This window comes from Phyllopteryx taeniolatus, chromosome 23 (assembly GCF_024500385.1).
Source record: "Phyllopteryx taeniolatus isolate TA_2022b chromosome 23, UOR_Ptae_1.2, whole genome shotgun sequence".
In the NCBI taxonomy this organism is placed as follows: domain Eukaryota; kingdom Metazoa; phylum Chordata; class Actinopteri; order Syngnathiformes; family Syngnathidae; genus Phyllopteryx; species Phyllopteryx taeniolatus.
In genome coordinates, this window is record NC_084524.1 from 4,207,892 (window position 1) to 4,224,804 (window position 16,913).

The window sequence follows — 16,913 nt, forward strand, 5'->3', positions numbered from 1 at the left end:
CTTTGGCACTGCGGCTTTTAAATCCGAAGTCATCTGACCCACTTAAAGCGAGCCACGCAGACTTAGAGGCGGCCGGTTCCCAGCCAAAACGGTCGGCTTCACGTGGATCCTGAGCCGAAGGACTGCCGGATCTCGATTAATTGCCCAGTAGGGCCGAGGTGGGTTCACATTGCTCCTGCGCATCCAAACACTACGGAATGTGGGTCAAGGATCAAGAGGCACGCGGAGGCCCGGGCAGTGGGGGGGGCAAGACGACACATTTACACCAGTTGTTGCGTACGCTGTGATAGGAAGCAAACAGCCGGCGAGCTCAGGCGTCGACGAGCAGACACTGGAAGCTCGCCAGACGTTCCGAAGTTGACTTTGCGGTCACGTGGCTGCGGTCCGGTCCATTTCTTGTCCTTGATTGGACGGCGAGACTTCTCTGACAACACGCCCCGCTAACAGCACTTCGCTGGGTTTTATTTGACCGCTCGGGTTCACGAAAACAATATTACGATACAGCAACTAAGTCATAATGGACACTGTGTATCGGCTCTGGGATACCGTAAGATATCTTAACCGAGGAAGCTGCTAATAAAATGTAGATATTGCTCCTTTGCACTCAGGATGTATGTCAAATGTTTGAGTGTATGTACAGTGTATACACTGTATGTACGATTGCTGCACTCGGAACAAAGGTCTCATGAAATGTACATGTTCCACGATTTCCGGTTTTGACAGTAATTCCCATTGAAACGTAAAGTAAAAAAAAAAAGATATATATAGTCAGGCTTTACAGAAAGGCTTTAAGTAAAAATAAAAAGTACAAAAAAATACCACGTATCATGGCGTTGGCAGCCGTGGCCCAATGGTTAAGGTCATTACCTGCCACCGTCGGGGACCGAGGTTCAAGACCCCGACTGGACCATCCGGCAACGTCCCCCGTACTCATGGCTGTGGCGTCCTTGAGCAAAGAAATTTCCTGTACATGCGTACATGCATGTTCATGACAGTAAAAGGTGATTGTTGTTCTTTGAAAACCTTTCTCAAGCTTTTTTAAAATGTATTATTTGTGGCCACAAGGTGGCGCCAGCTGGCCGGCGCGCGCCGACATAGTGACTCCCGAGTTGCGTGTTGGTGGGAAAATGGAGAACTTGTCGATCGATTTAGAATTCCGGTCGCGGCGCACGAGGACGCCGACCGACCTCCTTAATGTTGGTTGTCAAGGGTGGAAAGGTTTATTTAAATTTTTTTGGCTCAATGTTGTGGAGCGTGCGACTAAATGTGGCGCCCGGTCTCGGGTTGTCTTCCGTTTGCGACCATTGCGTCGTGAGGTGCGGCGCTAATTGGAGACAGGTGTGCGCCAGGGAGCTATGACGCGTACGCGGGTGCGCTAATTGCCACCAGCATAAAATGGGGAGCGACTCAGCTGCGTTTTGTCGCGTGAGCAAGCAAATGTTTGCTGTTTGGGCATGTTTGTCCAGTGGCGATGTGCTTGTTGTCGGCTTTTGACTGGCAGAGCAGCAGCAGCAGCAGCAGCAGCAGCAGCAGCAGCAGCCGCAGCAGCGTTCAAGGAAAGGTTTGCGCATGGGTTTGCTTGAGCACAGCACGTTCACACTTCACTTTGGGTTGAGCATGTTTTATTTTTGAAATGCTGGCCAGCTCCTTTTGTGTAGTTAATTGTTGTGTATATATGAATAAATAAGTTTTGTGAATAACTGTTTAGTGGTTTTGAGTTTGGATGGCACCAAAACCCAGGTAAGAGAACTTTGCGCGCACACACACACACCAATAAAAGTATGTCAAATGCTGTGAAATAAGCCCAAAGGTTAATGTATAATTTTGTTTTCCAATCCTTCATTGTCCTCTTCCCGACTAGCAGGTGCGGCGCATGATTGGACGAGGGTCATGAGTACAGACACGTGCGCACAGGTGAGACCCATCAGACAAGTAATTGTATGTTTTTGCAGGTTTAGCGTTGAACCCGGGGTCAACTACAGCAGGCTTGTTTTTGTTGTTGGAGGAGGAGGAGACATTGGGGACAGGAGGCAGCAAGGAGAACCAGAACACTGTAATAAATGCAAATGTACAAAAAAATAAAAAAAAATAAAATAAAGGCGACCTGCTCCAGAGGAATGGTGTTTGTTCTTGTTTTATAGAGTGGAAGAGGAGCTGGATGAAAGAGAAGGTAATGAAACGCATTAACTAAAAAACCAAAAATCAAGTGCCACATTTGTCCTTCCCCCCCCCCCCCCCCTCCTCTTTCTTTTGCAGAGTTCACAAGGACCTGGGATGAGGAAAAGGAACAATTCCATACATGAAATGAAGACTGGATACAAGTTGTCTTTGCATATATTGTCTGCGGGGTGCATGTAAACTGTGAACAGGAGGGGGCGGAGTACTGAGCTTTGCGGTTTGCCTCGGTTGACTGGCTACGGAAGGGTAGCGTGGTGGTAGGTCCGATTGTAATGAGGGCAGGCATGGAAAGTGTCGGTAGAGTTGACTGTTGGACGTGGTGGTTTGGTTCAGTGGTTGTTGGGAAGGAAGGAAGGTCGAGATGGTCCGCAAGTTGTTTGGCTTGTCTCGGTCCAGAGCAGCTCTTGGTTTTGAGTTGACTTGTACAGTGCAGGATTTGAATGAGGAATTGATCGTATCGATCAACACAAAACTGAATACTCGTAATTTGTTCAGGGTGGAGACCAATAATTGTTCACAACCGGCACGCAGTTCCAAGATGAACAGTTGTTCTCCCTTTAGGAAAGTGTGCAAGTAATGTGCATTATTGATGACAACACATTTGAAGGTGTTTCTTTTCCTAATTTTATATTTTTTTTTGTTTGGCAGCAATCCAGACTGAAAGTGGAAATGCTGTGCTGCTTCAAGAGCCAATTGGCAACTATACAGGGGGAGTATATCTTAGTTACTTTGTCTACTTCCTTACTAACTCACTGGGTGTGCATGGACTAACACTCATTTGTGATTTAGTATTTGTGTACTGAGATGTATGATGAGATTATAAATGTTGAACTGCTGTTTAATCTGTACTTTTGTACTTTTGTGGTTTTAATCACTTAAAGTGCATTGAATTTTGTATGAAATGTGTTATATAAAAACATTTAGCTTTGAATGAGCAATTTATCATATTGATCAACACAAAACTGAATACTTGTATTTTTTCAGGATGAAGACCAACAATTGTACACAACCGGCACGCAGTTCCAAGATGAACAGCTTCTTCTCCCTTGAGGCAAGTGTGCAAGTAATGCGCATTATCCATGACAACACATTCGAAGGTGTTTATTTTATTGAAATTGTAATTTTTTTGTATTTGGCAGCAATTCAGACTGAAAGTGGAAATGCTGTGCCGGTTCAAGAGCCAATCTGCAACTATACAGGGGGAGTATATATTAGTTACTTTGTGTCTGTCTACTTCCTGACTAACTCACTGGGTGTGCATGGACTAACACTCATTTGTGTACTGAGATGTATGATGAGATTATAAATGCGGAACTGCTGTTTTATCTGTACTTTTTTTCTGGTTTTAATCATTGAAAGTGCATAGAATTTTGTATGAAATGCGCTATATAAAAACATTTAGCTTTGAATGAGCAACTTATCATATTGATCAACAGAAAACTGAATACTTGTATTTTCTTAAGGGTGGAGACCAACAGTTGTACACAACCGGCACGCAGTTCCAAGATGAACAGCTTCTTCTCCCTTGAGGCAAGTGTGCAAGTAATGCGCATTATCCATGACAACACATTTGAAGGTGTTTATTTTATTGAAATTTAATTTTTTTTTTGTATTTGGCAGCAATTCAGACTGAAAGTGGAAATGCTGTGCCGCTTCAAGAGCCAATCGGCAACTATACAGGGGGGAGTATATATTAGTTAGTTCGTGTCTGTGTCTACTTCCTGACTAACTCACTGGGTGTGCATGGACTAACACTCATTTGTGGTTATTTGTGTACTGAGATGTATGATGAGATTATAAATGTTGAACTGCTTTATCAGTACTTTTTTTTTGTGGTTGTAATCATTGAATTCTGTATGAAATGCGCTATATAAAAACATTTTGCTTTGAATGAGGAATTTATCATATTGATCAACACAAAACTGAATACTTGTATTTTTGCAGGATGAAGACCAAAAACTGTACACAAACGGCATGCAGTTCCAAGATTAATTGCTGCTTCTCCCTTGAGGCAAGTATAAAAGTAATGTGCATTATTGATGACAACACATTAGAGGGGGATCTTTATTAAAAAAATGTTGTTTTTGTATTTGGCAGCAATCCAGACTGAAAGTGGAAATGCTGTGCCGCAGCAACTATAAAGGGAGAGTATATCTTAATGACTGTTTGTGGGTGTGGATGGACTGAGTCTGATTTGTGATTTTCAGTTTTGCGTACAGAGGTGTGCATCAAGCTAAGCCAAAATGCTGTTCTAGCGATATGTTTAATCAGTGAAACCTGCATTTTGATTTTGTTTGGGAGGAATGGTAAAAGTTGCTTCAAGTGTGGTTTAACTAATTGAATTAAACTTGACAATGTTGAAGTGGGACAATATGGTAACGCACACAGTGGAGTCAGACCTAAATTCAGTGTAAGGCACTTTTATTTTTTGAAATGATGTAACATTTTCTTAAAGTAAATGTTTGTTTGTAACTGTGGCAATGTGCTCGTTGCAGGCTTTTCACTGCCACAGCAGCAGCGTGCAAGGACAGGTTTGTGCATGGGTTTGCTTGAGCACAGCATGTTCACACTTCACTTTGGGGTTGGCATTGTTTGTTTTAACATGATTTGTCTTTTTTATGTACTGGCCAGGTCCTTTGTGTAGTTTGTTAAATTGTGGTTTCCCTTGGTTGACTGTTGCCATGGAAGGTAGTTTGGTGGTAGCTCTGATTGTAATGATGCAGGTGTGGAAAGTGTTGGTGGAGCTGAGGGTGGGATAGTTTGGCTCAGTGTTTTTTGCGAAGGAAGGTTGGAGGTTGTCCAGGTTTTTGAGGGAAGAAGTCCATCGTATTGATTAACACAATTGTGCGAAAATAGATTTTTCCTCTTCCCCTTTTCTTTAAGCTGGGTGAGAGGCACCAAGATGAACTGAACCAGAGTCAAAAGTAGACGCACGGACAAACAGCTTTTTGCCGGTTTCCACCACGGATGAGTTCGGGTGGCACAAAAAGCCAGGTAAGATAAGTGTGCACGCACTAATCAAAGAAGCATGTGAAATATGCCCAAAAGTAAATTTTTTTTATTTTTTTTCCTTCCAATCTTTCATTGTTGTCCTCTTCCTTTCTTGCCGTGTAGACGAATAACTGGTCGTCGTGCAGGATGAGACGAGAGGCATCAAGAGCCACTGGATGAGGGTAAGAAGTGTGCACACGGGAGACAAATTGTATGGCATGTTTTTTCAGATTTAGAGATGAACTGAGGGTAACCGACACACACGCCAGTGGAACAAGTGACTGACTGCCAACGACAGCAGCAAGGAGAACCAGAACGAGGTAATAAGTATAAATGTGCATTAAAAAAACAAATTGTTTATTTGCTTGAGTGGAAGAGGAGCTGGATGAAAAGAAGGTAATGAAACTAAGTAAAATAAAAATGAAGTGGCATGCTTTTTGTTTTTTTCTTTTGCAGAGCTCAGAAGGACCTGGAAAGGGATGAGTAAAAGGAAGAATTCCACACACCAAATGAAGAACAAGAGTTGTCTCAGCAGGTAAATTGTGACCAGGAGGGGGTGGAGGACTAAGCTTTGAGGTTTGCCTTGGTTGACTGTCGCTTTGGAAGGTAAGCCAAGCAGCAACTATACAGGGAGAGTGTATCTTAGTTACTTGGTCTGTCTACTTCCTGACTAACTCACTGGGTGTGCATGGACTAACACTTGTGATTTTTGTTTGCGTACTGAGATGTATGATGAGATTGTAAATGTTGAACTGCTGTTATATTAGTACTTTTTGTTTTTGTGGTTTTAATCATTTAAAGTTAATTGAATTGTGAATGAAATCTGCAATATAAATACATTTAGCTTTGAAATGAGCAATTTATCATATTGATGAACACAAAACTGAATACTTTAATTTTTTGTTTTCAGGATGAAGACCAATAACTGAAACACTGTTCCAAGATGAATAGCTTCTCCCTTGAGGCAAGTATCCAAGTAATGTGCAGTATTGATGACAACACATTTGAAGATGTCCTTTTATTTTTTATTTTTTTTGTATTTGGCAGCAATCCAGACTGAAAGTGGAAATGCTGTGCCGCTTCAAGAGCCAAGCAGCAAACATACAGGGAGAGTATAGCTTTATGACTTTGTTTGTGTCCACTTGGTAATTTGTTGACTGCAATGGAAGGTAGTTTGGTGGTAGGTCTGATTTGTAATGAGGGCAGGCATGGACTGTATTGGGAGAGCTGATTGTTGGATGCGCTTTGGTCTGTCGTCTTTGTGAAGGAAGGTCGAGATGGTCTGCAGGATGTTTGGCTTGTCTCGGTCCAGAGCAGCTCTCGGTTTTGAGTTGACTTGTACAGTGCAGGGTTGAATGAGGAATTTATTGTCTTGAACTCAAAAGTGAATACTCTTAAGCGTGAAGACCAACAATAGTACACAACCGGCACGCAGTTCCAAGCTGAACAGCTTCTTCTCCCTTGAGGCAAGTAAACAATGTGCATTATCGATGACAACACATTTTAAAGTGTCTTATTTTTGAATGTAATTAATTTTTGTATTTGGCAGCAATCCAGACTGAAAGTGGAAATGCTGTGCTGCTTCAAGAGCCAAGCAGCAACGATACAGGGGGAGTATATCTTAGTTACTTTGTCTGTCTACTTCCTCACTAACTCACTGGGTGTGCATGGACTAACACTCATTTGTGATTTGTATTTTTGTGTACTGAGATGTATGATGATGATAAATGTTGAACTGTATGCAGTGTTAATTGTACTTTTTTGTTTTTCTGGTTTTAATCATTTAAAGTGCATTGAGTTGTGTTATCATTGAACACAAAACTGAATACTTGTATTTTCTTCAGGGTGAAGACTAACAATTGTCCACAACTGGCACGCAGTTCCAAGCTGAACAGCTTCTTTTCCTTTTAGGCAAGTGTGCATTATTGATAACACATTTGAAGGTGTGATTTTTAATAGAATTTTGTTTATTGTATTTGCAGCAACCCAGAATAAAAGTGGAAATGCTGTGCCGCTTCAAGAGCCAAGCAGCAACTGTACAGGGGGAGTACATCTTAGTTACTTTGTCTGTGTCTACTTCCTCACTAACTCACTGGGTGTGCATGGACTAACACTCATTTGTGGTTATTTGTGAACGATGTGATTATGAATGTTGAACTGTATGCTGTTAATTGCACTTTGTAGTTTTTCTGGTTTTAGTCATTTAAAGTGCATTGAATTGTGTATCTAAATTTCGCTTTGAATGAGCAATTTATCATTGAACACAAAACTGAATACTTGTATTTTCTTCAGGGTGAAGACTAACAATTGTCCACAACCAGCACGCAGTTCCAAGATGAACCACTTGTTCTCCCTTGAGGCAAGTATATAAGTAATGCGCATTATACATGACAACACATTTGAAGGTGTTTATTTTTTGTATTTGGCAGCAATCCAGACTGAAAGTGGAAATGCTGTGCCGCTTCAAGAGCCAAGCAGCAACTATACAGGGGGAGTATATCTTGGTTACTTTGTCTGTGTCTACTTCCTGACTAACTCACTGGGTGTGCATGGACTAACACACTTGATTTTGATTTGTGTACTGAGATGGATGATGAGATAATAAATGTTGAACTGTATGTAGTGTTAATTGTACTTTTTTTGTTTTAATCATTTAAAGTGCATTGAATTGTTTTATCTAAAATGTAGGTTTGAATAAGCAATTTATCATTAACATAAAACTGAATACCTGTATTTATTTCAGGATGAAGATGAAATACTGTCCACAACTGGCACACAGTTCCAAGCTGAACAGCTTCTTTTCCTTTTAGGCAAGTATACAAGTAATGTGCATTATTGATAACACATTTGAAGGTGTGATTTTTAATAGAATTTTGTTGTGTATTGTATTTGGCAGCAACCCAGAATAAAAGTGTAAATGCTTTGCCGCTTCAAGAGCCAAGCAGCAACTCTACAGGGGGAGTACATGTTAGTTATTTTGTGTCTGTGTCTACTTCCTCACTGGGTGTGCATGGACTAACACTCATTTGTGGTTATTTGTGTACTGAGATGTATGATGAGATTATGAATGTTGAACTGTATGCTGTTAATTGCACTTTTTAGTTTTTGTGGTTTGAGTCATTTAAAGTGCATTGAAATGCGCTATCTAAATTTTGCTTTGAATGAGTAATTTATCATTGAACACAAAACTGAATACTTGTATTTTCTTCAGGGTGAAGACTAACAATTGTACACAACCAGCACGCAGTTCCAAGATGAAGCACTTCTTTTCCCTTGAGGCAAGTATATAAGTAATGCGCATTATCCATGACAACACATTTGAAGGTGTTTATTTTTTGTTACATTTTCTTTATTTATTTTTAGTATTTGCCAGCAATCCAGACTGAAAGTGGAAATGCTGTGCTGCTTCCAGAGCCAAGCAGCAACTCTACAGGGGGAGTACATCTTAGTTACTTTGTCTGTCTACTTCCTCACTAACTCACTGGGTGTGCATGGACTAACACTCATTTGTGGTTATTGTATGATGAGATTATGAATGTTGAACTGTATGCTGTTAATTGCACTTTTTAGTTTTTCTGGTTTTCATTTAAAGCACATTGAAATGCGCTATATGAATGAGCAATTTATCATTGAACACGAAACTGAATACTTGTATTTTCTTCAGGGTGAAGACTAACAATTGTACACAACCAGCACGCAGTTCCAAGATGAACCACTTCTTCCTTGAGGCAAGTATATAAGTAATGCGCATTATCCATGACAACACATTTGAAGGTGTTTATTTTTTGTTACATTTAATTTATTTTTTGTATTTGGCAGCAATCCAGACTGAAAGTGGAAATGCTGTGCCGCTTCAAGAGCCAAGCAGCAACTATACAGGGGGAGTATATCTTAGTTACTTTGTCTGTCTACTTCCTGACTAACTCACTGGGTGTGCATGGACTAACACATTTGATTTTGATTAGTGTACTGAGATGGATGATGAGATAATAAATGTTGAACTGTATGCAGTGTTAATTGTACTTTTTTTTTTTTTTTTGTTTTAATAATTGAAAGTGCATTGAATTGTGTTTTATAAAATGTAGGGTTGAATGAGCAATTTATCATTGATTAACACAAAACTGAATACCTGTATTTATTTGAGGATGAAGATCAAATACTGTCCACAACCGGCACACAGTTCCAAGCTGAACAGCTTCTTTTCCTTTTAGGCAAGTATACAAGTAATGTGCATTATTGATAACATATTTGAAGGTGTCATTTTTAATAGAATTTTGTTTGTCTTTGGCAGCAACCCAGAATAGAAGTTGAAATGCTGTGCCGCTTCAAGAGCCAAGCAGCAACCATACAGGGAGAGTATAGCTTTATGACTTTGTTTGTCCACTTTGTAATTTGCTGACTGTTGCTATGGAAGGTAGTTTGGTGGTAGGTTTGATTTGTAATGAGGGCAGGCATGGAATGTATTGGGATAGCTGATTGTTGGACGCGCTTTGGTCTGTAGTCTTTGTGAAGGAAGGAAGGTCGAGATGGTCCGCAGGATGTTTGGCTTGTCTCAGTCCAGAGCAGCTCTTGGTTTTTAGTTGTGTACAGTGCAGGCTTGGAATGAGGAATTTGTGTTGATCAACACAAAAGTGAATACTCGTATTTTAAGCGTGAAGACCAACAATTGTGCACAACCGGCACGCAGTTCCAAGCTGAACAGCTTCTTCTCCCTTGAGGCAAGTAAACAATGTGCATTATCGATGACAACACATTTTAAAGTGTTATTTTTGAATGTAATTATTTTTGTATTTGGCAGCAACCCAGAATAAAAGTGGAAATGCTGTGCCGCTTCAACAGCCAAGCAGCAACGATACAGGGAGAGTATATCTTAGTTACTTTGTGTCTGTGTCTATTTCCTGACTAACTCACTGGGTGTGCATGGACTAACACTCATTTGTGGTTATTTGTGTACTGAGATGTATGATGAGATTATAAATGAACTGTACGCAGTGTTAATTGTACTTTTTTGTTTTTCTGGTTTTAATCATTTAAAGTGCATTGAATTGTGTTACATAAATGTAGGTTTGAATGAGCAATTTATCATATTGATCAACACAAAACTGAATACCTGTTTTTTTCAGGATGATCAAGTACTGTCCACAACTGACACAGTTCCAAGCTGAACAGCTTCTTTTAGGCAAGTATACAAGTAATGTGCATTATTGATAACACATTTGAAGGAGTCTTATTTTTAATAGAATTTTGTTGTTTATTGTATTTGGCAGCAACCCAGAATAGAAGTGGAAATGCTGTCCCGCTTGAAGAGCCAAGCAGCAACTATACAGGGAGAGTATGTCTTGCTTTGTTTGTGTACACAGATGTGCATTGAGCTAAGGCAACCATGCTGTTAAAGTGGAATGTACTTTAGAAAAATTAGCATTTGAATTTGTTTGGGTCGGGTATGATAAAAGTTAGTGTGGTTTTATTACTTGAATGAAATGTGGGAGTATATGGGAAAAACACAATGGAGTAAGACTTAAATTCAGTGTAATGCAAATGTTTGTAACTGGCAATGTGCTTGTTGCAGGCTTTTGACTGACAGGTGCAGCAGCGTGCAAGGAAAGGTTTGTGCATGCGCTTGCTTGAGCACAGCATGTTCACAATTCACTTAGGGGTTGGCATTGTTTGTTTTTACATTTTGATAAAATTTCCCTTGAGGCAAGTAATGTGCATTATTGATTTGTCCCCCTGGTGTTGTCATTGTACAGTTTTGTTGCCAACTATTGGTTTGTTTTTGCATGGCAGCAGTGAAGTGTGATGAGCTGAGATGCACCGGAAATGACTGGCAGCTTGAATATCTTGAGGAAAATGGACTGTAAGTATACACACACAATGTGTGAGCTTGCAAACAAGTAATTGTACAGGGTGGAATTAAATGCAGAGCAAGGGTAACTAACAAAGCAGACTCATCAAATAGTCAAGTGACTGAGACTTGAATTTGTTTGAAAGAAGAATCAGGTTGGGACATGCAGCAGGTCATTGTAGTTTCTTTGTCATTGCAGGCTGGAGGAGCCATTTGGGAGAGGAAGCACCAATGGTGTGCTTGTGGAGTGGAAGAGTTCTGGGAAAAAAAGGCTGGCCAAAGGTAACAATGTAAGTCTCCCAATTTGTTTTGTTTGGTGTTAATTTTTTTCAGGGCTCAGAAGTTGCTTGATGGGATGAGGAAAAGGACCAATTTTCCTGTCAAGCACCCCTCAGGACTAAAAAGGGTGGGTACTCTGAACTGCTTGTGTCCTTTTGTGCTCTTTTCTGCTGTTTTTGCTCTTGTGCTTTTTTTCCTACTGTTTCTTAGTTTTTTTCCTTCTGTTTCTTTGTTGTTTTCCTTTTTCTTGTTCTGTTTCTTTGTTCTTTTCCTTGTCTTTCTGTTTCTTAGTCTTTCTTTTAGTCTGTTTTTCTTTTTTCTGTTTCTTGTCTTTCTGTGTTTGTTTGCCTTTTTTGTCTGTTTGTTTTAGTCTTTGTTTCTTGTCTTTCTTAGTCTTTCTGTTTCTTTGTCTCTTGTGCTCTTTCTTTTTGTGTTTTCCTTGTCTTTCTGTGTTTTTGCCTTTTTTGTGCTCTTTCTATCTTTCTATCTTTCTATCTTTCTATCTTTCTATCTTTCTATCTTTCTATCTTTCTATCTTTCTATCTTTCTATCTTTCTATCTTTCTATCTTTCTATCTTTCTATCTTTCTATCTTTCTATCTTTCTATCTTTCTATCTTTCTATCTTTCTATCTTTCTATCTTTCTATCTTTCTATCTTTCTATCTTTCTATCTTTCTATCTTTCTTCTATCTTTCTATCTTTCTTCTATCTTTCTTTCTATCTTTCTATCTTCTATCTTTCTATCTTTCTATCTTTCTATCTTTCTATCTTTCTATCTTTCTATCTTTCTATCTTTCTATCTTTCTATCTTTCTATCTTTCTATCTTTCTATCTTTCTATCTTTCTATCTTCTATCTTTCTATCTTTCTATCTTTCTATCTTTCTATCTTTCTATCTTTCTATCTTTCTATCTTTCTATCTTTCTATCTTTCTATCTTTCTATCTTTCTATCTTTCTATCTTTCTATCTTTCTATCTTTCTATCTTTCTATCTTTCTATCTTTCTATCTTTCTATCTTTCTATCTTTCTATCTTCTATCTTTCTATCTTTCTATCTTTCTATCTTTCTATCTTTCTATCTTTCTATCTTTCTATCTTTCTATCTTTCTATCTTTCTATCTTTCTATCTTTCTATCTTTCTATCTTTCTATCTTTCTATCTTTCTATCTTTCTATCTTTCTATCTTTCTATCTTTCTATCTTTCTATCTTTCTATCTTTCTATCTTTCTATCTTTCTATCTTTCTATCTTTCTATCTTTCTATCTTTCTATCTTTCTATCTTTCTATCTTTCTATCTTTCTATCTTTCTATCTTTCTATCTTTCTATCTTTCTATCTTTCTATCTTTCTATCTTTCTATCTTTCTATCTTTCTATCTTTCTATCTTTCTATCTTTCTATCTTTCTATCTTTCTATCTTTCTATCTTTCTATCTTTCTATCTTTCTATCTTTCTATCTTTCTATCTTTCTATCTTTCTATCTTTCTATCTTTCTATCTTTCTATCTTTCTATCTTTCTATCTTTCTATCTTTCTATCTTTCTATCTTTCTATCTTTCTATCTTTCTATCTTTCTATCTTTCTATCTTTCTATCTTTCTATCTTTCTATCTTTCTATCTTTCTATCTTTCTATCTTTCTATCTTTCTATCTTTCTATCTTTCTATCTTTCTATCTTTCTATCTTTCTATCTTTCTATCTTTCTATCTTTCTATCTTTCTATCTTTCTATCTTTCTATCTTTCTATCTTTCTATCTTTCTATCTTTCTATCTTTCTATCTTTCTATCTTTCTATCTTTCTATCTTTCTATCTTTCTATCTTTCTATCTTTCTATCTTTCTATCTTTCTATCTTTCTATCTTTCTATCTTTCTATCTTTCTATCTTTCTATCTTTCTATCTTTCTATCTTTCTATCTTTCTATCTTTCTATCTTTCTATCTTTCTATCTTTCTATCTTTCTATCTTTCTATCTTTCTATCTTTCTATCTTTCTATCTTTCTATCTTTCTATCTTTCTATCTTTCTATCTTTCTATCTTTCTATCTTTCTATCTTTCTATCTTTCTATCTTTCTATCTTTCTATCTTTCTATCTTTCTATCTTTCTATCTTTCTATCTTTCTATCTTTCTATCTTTCTATCTTTCTATCTTTCTATCTTTCTATCTTTCTATCTTTCTATCTTTCTATCTTTCTATCTTTCTATCTTTCTATCTTTCTATCTTTCTATCTTTCTATCTTTCTATCTTTCTATCTTTCTATCTTTCTATCTTTCTATCTTTCTATCTTTCTATCTTTCTATCTTTCTATCTTTCTATCTTTCTATCTTTCTATCTTTCTATCTTTCTATCTTTCTATCTTTCTATCTTTCTATCTTTCTATCTTTCTATCTTTCTATCTTTCTATCTTTCTATCTTTCTATCTTTCTATCTTTCTATCTTTCTATCTTTCTATCTTTCTATCTTTCTATCTTTCTATCTTTCTATCTTTCTATCTTTCTATCTTTCTATCTTTCTATCTTTCTATCTTTCTATCTTTCTATCTTTCTATCTTTCTATCTTTCTATCTTTCTATCTTTCTATCTTTCTATCTTTCTATCTTTCTATCTTTCTATCTTTCTATCTTTCTATCTTTCTATCTTTCTATCTTTCTATCTTTCTATCTTTCTATCTTTCTATCTTTCTATCTTTCTATCATGGTCTGTACTATACAAACCAATAACACTTCATGCAATTTCTCCTCTTCCACCCTGCAAATGCTTCATTTTGTGCATATTACCTTTGTCCAGGTTCAAAAAGCACCCTTCATACTGGAAAATAAAAGTGCTCATTGCAATGACAACTCTTGCACCCATTGAGTCTTCATTTCATGTGGAATTGGTCCTGAGGAAGCTGTTCATCTTTGTACAAATGTTCAGTCACTTCTGTTGCCAGCTTATTTCATTCATGTATTCAGGAAAATTGTGTTGATCAAGAGTCCTCCCTCAAAAGTGCACAGACATGAGTCCAATAAACATTACATCTGCCATCACAACTACCTCTGGTCCACTGACAAACTCATCTACATGCTGCAGAATTGTCCCTTTGCCCTGCAACAAAGCCACCTCCATAGGATTGACTATAAAACTGCAAAATTCATGACCTGATGTTTTGGACATTTTTATTTTTGGGACAAACTGCATTGAGGGGTAGGAAAAAAAGTACTAAACATTAATGCTTACAACACCAATCATTTATTCTCAAAGCCATCACATTACAATTTCTAAAACTACACAAATCATCAAAAGCCTGCAACAAGCACATTGCCAGTTACAAACATTTACTTGCTCCCATGACAAAGCACCTTACAGTTAGATAAATTGTAGAAGTTATCATTTATTTGCTTAGCTTGCATTAGTATAATGGACAATTTTAGATGTCTTGCCTTCAAAAAGAAGACTCAGCATCATCCGATGGAAGGGCGCCTGGACCAAGGATGTGATCGGGTCGTGACAGGTGTTGGTTCAATATGTGTTGTGTCTTATTGCTTAGAACATTATGATTTGTAAATCCCTCCTATTTCAAATAAAAGCAGGAGCGAGGGGGGGATTGTTTAGAGCGTGTTGAGAGGCTGTGATCTGAACAATCTCCCATATGCCCTCCTCATGAGAAAAACAAACCAGCGTCTTCATTCCTTTTGTCTATTTTTTATAATGTTGGGTAAGATAAATCCAACACTGAAATTACTTGTCATAAAACCACTTGAAATAACTTACATTTCACTGATATATAAACATGTTTGTTTATCAGCCTTGGCTGACTGCACACCAATCGGCGAGGAAGGGGACAGGAACCAAGAGATACTCCCCTTGGATAGTTTTCCACTTCCATTCTGGGATGCTGCCAAATACAAAACAATTCACAAAAATAAAGACACCTTCAAATGTGTTGTCATGGATCATGCACATTACTTGCCTCAAGCGAGAACATTCTGTGCATCTTGGAACTGCGTGCCAGTTGACTATTTCATCCATACAATGAATTGCTCATTCAAAGCTAATTTATATAACGCATTACATACACAGTGGTTTAAACGATTACAATTAAAACAGTGCATGTTGCAAAAATGATTGACAAATGAAAAGCATTAAATACTTTCAATATCCACACTCAGCCCAGACATTGTTGCCCCAACATCTACTTTTCAAGCAGACAACCTACCTTTTTTTTAAGAAAGAGGGGGAGCAGCAGTCACTGCTGACAGCCAGCCTCAAGCACAGTTCCTAATGTTCATCGGTTAGGGCGGACAGGTACTTGGACTTAATGATCTGCATGTAGGAAAAGGCTGACGCGCGTTTCCTCACGTCGGGCTACTTCAGCTCCATGTCTGCTTGTCGGGTGAAACGGTGTCGCAATTTTGGAAGCGAGTGAATCGGCATCTTCCCGAAAAGGATGGCTCGAGCAAAAGGGGCCTTCCCTTTCATCTCCAGCTCTGACGCCAGGTTCGGGAACTTTTCCAAAGCGTTCAATGAGCTGATCGTGTTGATGACTGTTTCCTTGCAACACTAGATGAAGGTCATTCGACACGTTGGTCAAGTCTGACCTTCGTTGAGGGGCTCGTATTCCGCTTGTCCGGCTGCACAGACAGAGCTCTCCAAATCATTGAAGGAACAGGCCATCTTCAGTGCCACAATCTGTTTCACGTTGATCGTTTTAGCGACTAACTCCTCGGCAGATGATGCAGTCCTAATTCAGGTCGTCGTCATCCTGTCTGCACTTGCCAATCGCTCCGTCCTCGGCGAAAGACGCCAATTTGTACGGCTTGGGTTTTCTGCCGGATTCCTCAGTCATCTGCCGGTGTCGCGTCGTCCAATATCTTTGGGTTTCGCCTTACTAAATTCCAGGGGCGGCTGCCTGTTAGCACATTTCTGCTGAGCGGTTTCATTTCCCGACGGTGGATTTTGGTTTCCGGGATCCACATCCTCTGCAGCGATCCGTGATAGTCCCCAGTGAAAAAGGGAGGAAACTTCACTGCTGGTCTTCTTGCTAATCAGCAGGCCACGCTCACATAATGGTGACAAGGTATCAGACAATATAGCTGACTGACTATCTACAAAAAAAAAGTACAGTCCCACAGAATTCAAAAAAATATCACACTCTTCTAATTTTCTAAACAAGAAAAAAACCTTCCACACCGTACACAACTCAAAGAGCTGCTGTGGACCGTGAGACAAGCACCTCCGTTGCTAAGGTGGTCGGCATGGGGCTGATGGGTACCGGCTGGCCAAGGGGAATGCCACTTCGGTGAGCCCACGGAAAAACACTTCCAGGACATTTTAGTCCGGCGTGGGCACCACTAACCTCGAGTCTGTGGGGAGAATACTTCAAAGGCCTCCTCGATTCCACAGACGCACCTTCCCGTGAGGAAGCAAAGTCTGGCCTCTCCCGTCTCTGGGGTTGTTAGTTAAAAAGCTCCTCGGTGGGTGACATTTGCCCAGAGTTCCTAAAGGCTCTGGGTGATGCTCTCTCCATCAGGGACAGTGCCTCTGGATTGTAAGACTGGGGTGAGGGACTCCGGGGGGTGGGGGGTCCAGAGAAGAGGCTCCATCAGGAAGTCCAATCTCAGATTCAGGAAAAGTGCTGTGGTTTT

The 16,913-nt window shown here is 39.0% G+C and overlaps 3 long non-coding RNA genes across 5 annotated transcripts; all 3 read left to right on the top strand.

Annotated features, from left to right (window-relative positions):
• Positions 1–6: 6 nt before the first annotated feature.
• On the top strand, positions 7–3,186 carry LOC133472496 (uncharacterized). The gene is made up of 3 exons (XR_009786737.1): positions 7–2,053; positions 2,142–2,170; positions 2,257–3,186. It is a non-coding gene; the product is annotated as an uncharacterized LOC133472496 (long non-coding RNA).
• Positions 3,187–4,327: 1,141 nt separating this feature from the next.
• LOC133472894 (uncharacterized) lies at positions 4,328–6,133 on the top strand. Its single transcript, XR_009786900.1, has 4 exons — positions 4,328–5,172; positions 5,293–5,489; positions 5,626–5,704; positions 6,080–6,133. It is a non-coding gene; the product is annotated as an uncharacterized LOC133472894 (long non-coding RNA).
• Positions 6,134–10,437: 4,304 nt separating this feature from the next.
• On the top strand, positions 10,438–14,430 carry LOC133472903 (uncharacterized). Of its 3 annotated transcripts, XR_009786917.1 has the most exons (4): positions 10,483–10,501; positions 10,739–11,026; positions 11,214–11,420; positions 14,241–14,430. It is a non-coding gene; the product is annotated as an uncharacterized LOC133472903 (long non-coding RNA). The 3 variants fall into 3 exon arrangements; XR_009786916.1 differs by having other exon boundaries at positions 10,438–11,026; XR_009786918.1 differs by lacking the exon at positions 14,241–14,430 and adding an exon at positions 14,074–14,196 and having other exon boundaries at positions 10,438–11,026.
• Positions 14,431–16,913: the final 2,483 nt, after the last annotated feature.